Raw genomic sequence first — 6,146 nt, forward strand, 5'->3', positions numbered from 1 at the left:
TTTGATTGGATAGTTTAGTGCAAGATGTGTGCTCTTTACTGCACAGGTTTTAATTAACCATAACATGTCTTCCCACATGTTGTGCAATTAGGCCTATCAAAAGTTTACTGGAATATAGACTACATGTTATGGACATAGGCCTACGTGCCATTTTGGTTGGGATGATTTATTGTAGGCTACATGCATGTGTTTATTATGTTATTGTGAATGTTTTCGGTGTCTACTGTAGCCTAGTTAAACATGACTAGGGCTGGAGGATAAAGATCCAAGGTCATCTCGTCTCACAATGGCGTGCACATGAGAACCAGAGCGGCTCATCTCTTTCAGTTCAAGTTCAAGCTAGTAATAGGCTAACGCATGAAGTTAGGCTACTTGGTCATGTTTTACTTTTACAATAATTTCACGAATAACACATAGAATAGTTCAAAGTTTGCCACCTAATTTAGAACCAGCTAGCCATAGAATCAAACCATGTATTTAATTGGTCCTATGACTTACATCAGTAGGCTAAGTACATTAATTCAATAGCCGGATAAATTTTGGACCAACATTTATTAGTAGTGTAGGACAAAATGATTTACATAAATTTCAGCCTATAACCAACACAATAGCCACCTATTTCAAAGTGAGCATATAGGCAAAATGCTATATTAATTTCTACTGGCCCACGGCATTTTGAAAAGAAAGATGAAACAGGCTATTCCGGGATCACACAACCTAAAATATAATAAGTTAACGTATCAGCCAAACTGTTAAGATTTATGATGTCTTACCTTTATGTCGAGTGTATGATTAATCTTAAAATTTTATAAGAAAGAGTAAAAATTAGAGCTGGCTTCCTCCATCATGAGAATTCTCTTTTTGTCTGTTTTCACGTTAATTGGTAGCAGTTGAACTGCGAGCCGTAAATCAAGCACTAAGGAGTGTATTAATGAGTTGGACCACCCAGGACAGCATTTTCTCCCTAGTTTCTTGACGGACAATGTAAAGATACTCGAGTCTGCCATGCTCTGAAAACCATGAATGAACATTCACAAGAGCAATGTTCGCCTATACAGTCACATTTCCAGTACAGGCCTATCGCGGGGTGTAGGCCTAGTTAACTGAAGAAAACAAAAGTATTTCACAAGGCTCAAGTATTTTGGAAACAAAAGACAGAACTTTCAATTTCATTAATTTGGCTATTTTATATACCACATGTTTGTCCACATCATGAAATGTGTGCAATCGTAGTGAAAACCAATGCAAGGAATGGGCCTATTGGTTGTGCAATAAACTGTTAAGTAGGCCTACATTTTAAATGTTTTATTGGGGATAAATTTGTATGCCATTAACCAGGTTTCCATCCAACCTTTTTATGTGATAAAGTCCATGTCGAATAAAAAAAGAAGAATGACAGGGCTGATGGACACAGCTAATTTTTCGGTAAACCAAATGTTGACCAAAAAATGCCTAGACAAGGTGGGATCTTTTTGCGTATGCAAAATGTATTATGCAAGAAATGGCGGTGGAAACTCATTTATGAGCAAATATTGATAGGCTATAATAACCGTCATATCATCATGTGACGATATGTTGTGCGGTCCTCCCTCTGACTCCGGAAAGCATGTAGTTTATTAGGCTACAGATGAAATAAATTCTGATAAACTTCACACGTTGGTGAAGTGCATGGTGATGGGCATTTCCAATAAATATCGAGGGTCTTATTCAGGTGACATGATGATTGATGCTTGGCTGCCGTTTGACAAATACAATGTATCTCTCTCTTTGTATGTGTACTACATCATCACGCATAGAATTTTATCAACACCAAATCAGTTTGATGGAAACACCCCTCTGTGGGAAAATGAGCATAATGTTTTTATTTGATAATATTCCCATGAAAATCTGTCTTCAATTGGATGGAACTCTAGCTATTGTTTTAATTATTGTTAACTCGGCTCCAGTCCGCTGTGCATAATTAGGCTAATTTCACGAGGGAACACATTGTTTAAGCTTATACAAGTCTTAATACAATTCTATAATCAGTTTCATTTTGACCGTCTGCAATCAACTTCTCTTTTGTTTCGTTAAAAGTACTGTTTTGAAAATTCGGTTTAAAATATCCTGGGTTTGTATAGCTTGTAGACTTAGTCCCCCTGAACAGTTATACGCTAAACAAAGCTTTAAAAGTCTTCCTTTTATTTCATAGAAGTTCAAATAAAAGTAGGCTATACATCACGTTGTAATTAGGCTAATGTTGTAATATTAAACATATCAATATCTCATTCACACAACATTGATACAGCCTACTGAAATTATTCACCTACACATATTCCCTAATTATGGCCTATGATTTACAAAACGTAAAGTTTCATTTAACTTATGAAATCTTAGAATAACCAATTTAAAAATAGTTGATCAGTCATTCACCAAAAAGTGGAGTCCTTGTTCTCAGTATTTTATATTGTAATGTGGACTTCATTGCTTTATAACTTAATTTTTCATTCAAAACCTGTCAAAAATTCCTAGCGAAATATAAAGAATTAAACCTATTTTGCACACCAACCACGTTCCCATCCACAGTTTGTATGAGCAAAGTCATACCACACACACACACACACACACACACACACACACACACACACACACACACACACACACACACACACACACACACACACACACATATATATATATACACACATATATATATATATATATATATATATATATAAAATATATCTACATACACATATATAAATAACGACAGTTGTGATGCAAACAGGTAATTTCGGTAAAATTGTATAAATGCCGACAGAGTTTGTTTTCTCGACATGGTGGGATCTTTTGTGATGGTAAAAATTATTTTGCGAGAAATTGTGGTGGAAACGCCTTAATGTGCAAATATTTATATAATAACCATCATACAAGTAAACTTGAGAGTCACGCGATTATGTGTGTGGTCTTCCCACTATGACTCGGGAAATCATGCAGTTTATTAGGCTACAGATGAAATAAATTATGATAAACTTCACAGGAGGGTGAAGTGCATGGTGATGAGCTTGATGCGCATTTCCAATAAAAATTGAGGGTCTCATCCTGGTGACATGATGATCGTTGCAGGACTGCCTTTTGACAAATAAAAATATTATCGCTCTTATCCATAATAATCTCATTATGTAGACTCAGCAACCCACACAGCCTACCCGCACTCTAGGCCTATCTGCAAGCGGTTGGCTAGAGCGCTTGTGCCAAGACCAGAGTAGGCACATTTGCTATTTAACGCAACAGATTTAGTGACAAAACTATGGTAGAGTTAAAAATGTGATGGAAACACATTGAACACTTTAGATTTTTATTCGGTATGTGAAAATTTAAGCGAAAAAGTACATTGTGTGCACTACGTCATCACACACCGACTTTTATTCGCAACAAGTCATTTTGGTGTAAACACACCACTGGTGGGAAAACGCACGTTTACAGATTTTAGAATATTCTCATGAAAATCTATCACCAATTGGAAGGAAACCTAGCTAGTGTCTTCTATTATAATGCTTCACAAAGATAGAACAGTGAACTACAAAACACCAAGGCTTTATCAAAATGTATTTTTTCCTCCAGGATACAAAATATTACATTTAGCAAAATACATACTTCAATATGAAGGGAAAGTATTATTTATTGGAATGTTAACCTTGATGAGCTGGCTTTGAACTTTCAACCAAGTTTGACATTCCTCATTCAGTGAACAGAATTTAAACATAACACTTTACTCAACCACAAAGACTGATGATTCATTTTTCAGTATCTTTTGTTAATGGGTAATATGTATGTCCTTGACAATGTGTTCAGGCCTCCTCACTGCTCTAACTCACCCATGTCAACCTTCTCTACAATCATTTTCACTTGTTTAGGTTAGAATTCAATATATAGGATTTCTGCCTCCTCCCATCTTTCTCTCTCACACACTGTCTCTTAACTCTGCCAGGCTGCCCAAGCATTCCTAAAGTGGAGAGTGGAGGAGTCCCCATTGGGAAGCTGAATGTCCATTTTAAAAGACCTTTGTTCTCTTGTCACTGTGGCTTTTTAACCCACATCCTCATGTAGAAAAAAATATATTTCCTCCCACACCTGGCTCTGAAATGGGTTCTCTCTGTAAACACTGTAGGCCTGTGTGTGTGTCATAATGAAGGGACCTCAGTCAGACAGGCAGTTTAACCAATTACCTTACAAAACTGTACGGGTGGTTGTATGTATTGAAAGAGGGGCTCATGCATTTATCTTACTTGAAGCGGTTCTATACTGAGAACACTACAGGGGATGTAGCAAAATAACTGCCTCATACTCAACAACTGCCTGTTATGATGAATGCAAACGGAAGTAACCTTCCAACCTCCAATTCTCATAATCACACTTAGGCTAATGGTAGTTGTCACCTAATCACGGTTTGTGTGTATGATATGTAATTAAACTAGGAAACGCAGAACACTACACTGTGAGAGGGAAATGGCCACCGACCTGGTAATTATAAAGCACAAATAGGAGAATAGTGAAAAAGTGTTGGGTTGATATTCCTAATGGATTCCTATCCATGATTTCTTAGCCACTTCATCATATTTCTACATACAGTATACAAACTGCATATACAGTTGAAGTCGGAAGTTTACATACACCTTAGCCAAATACATTTAAACTCAGTTTCACAATTCCTGACATTTAATCCTAGTAAAAATTGTCTGAGGTCAGTTAGGATCACTACTTTATTTTAAGAATGTGAAATGTCAGAATAATAGTAGAGAGAAAGACTTATTTCAGCTTTTATTTCTTTCATCACATTCCCAGTGGGTCAGAAGTTTACATACACTCAATGAGATTTTGGTAGCATTGCCTTAGAATTGTTTAACTTGTGTCAAACATTTCAGGTAGCCTCCCACAAACTTCCCACAATAAGTTGGATGAATTGAGGCCCATTCCTCCAGACAGAGCTGGTGTAACTGAGTCAGGGTTGTAGTAGGCCTCCTTCCTCGCACACGCCTTTTCAGTTTTGCCCACAAATTTTCTATAGGATTGAGGTCAGGGCTTTGTGATGGCCACTCCAATACCTTGACTTTGTTGTCCTTAAGCCATTTTGCCACAACTTTGGAAGTATGCTTAGGGTCATTGTCCATTTGGAAGACACATTTGTGACCAAGCTTTAACTTGACTGATGTCATGAGATGTTGCTCCAATATATCCACAATTTTCCTACCTCATGATGCCATCTATTTTGTGGAGTGCACCAGTTCCTCCTGCAGCAAAGCACCCCCACAACATGATGATGCCACCCCCATGCTTCACGGTTGGGATGGTGTTCTTCGGCTTGCAAGCCTCCCCCTTTTTCCTCCAAACATAACAATGGTCATTGTGGACAAACAGTTCCATTTTTATTTCATCAGACCAGAGGACATTTCTCCAAAAAGTACAATCTTTGTCCCCATGTGCAGTTGTAAACCGTAATCTAGCTTTTTTTATGGCAGTTTTGGAGCAGTGGCTTCTTCCTTGCTGAGCGGCCTTTCAGGTTATGTCGATGTAGGACTCATTTTACTGTGGATATAAATACTTTTGTACCAGTTTCCTCCAGCATCTTCACAAGGTCCTTTGCTGTTGTTCTGGGATTGATTTGCACTTTTCGCACCAAAGTACGTTCATCTCTAGGAGACAGAACGCATCTCCTTCCTGAGCGTTATGATGGCTGTGTGGTCCCATGGTGTTTATACTTGTTTACTATTGTTTGTACAGATGAACGTGGTACCTTCAGGCAATTGGAAATTGCTCCCAAGGATGAACCAGACTTGTGGAGGTCTACAATTGTTTTCCGAGGTCTTGGCTGATTTCTTTTGATTTTCCCATGATGTCAAGCAGAGGCACTGAGTTCAAGGTAGCCTTGAAATACATCCACAGGTACACCTCCAATTGACTCAAATGATGTCAATTAGCCTATCAGAAGCTTCTAAAGCCATGACATAATTTTCTGGAATTATACAAGTTGTTTAAAGGCACAGTCAACTTAGTGTATGTAAACTTCTGACCCACTGGAATTGTGATACAGTGAAATAATCTGTTTGTAAAGAATTGTTGGAAAAATTACTTGTGTCATGCACAAAGTAATGTCCTAACCGACTTCC

This window comes from Oncorhynchus mykiss, chromosome 19 (genome assembly GCF_057628025.1).
Source record: "Oncorhynchus mykiss isolate SJ-2025 chromosome 19, ASM5762802v1, whole genome shotgun sequence".
Lineage (NCBI taxonomy): Eukaryota > Metazoa > Chordata > Actinopteri > Salmoniformes > Salmonidae > Oncorhynchus > Oncorhynchus mykiss.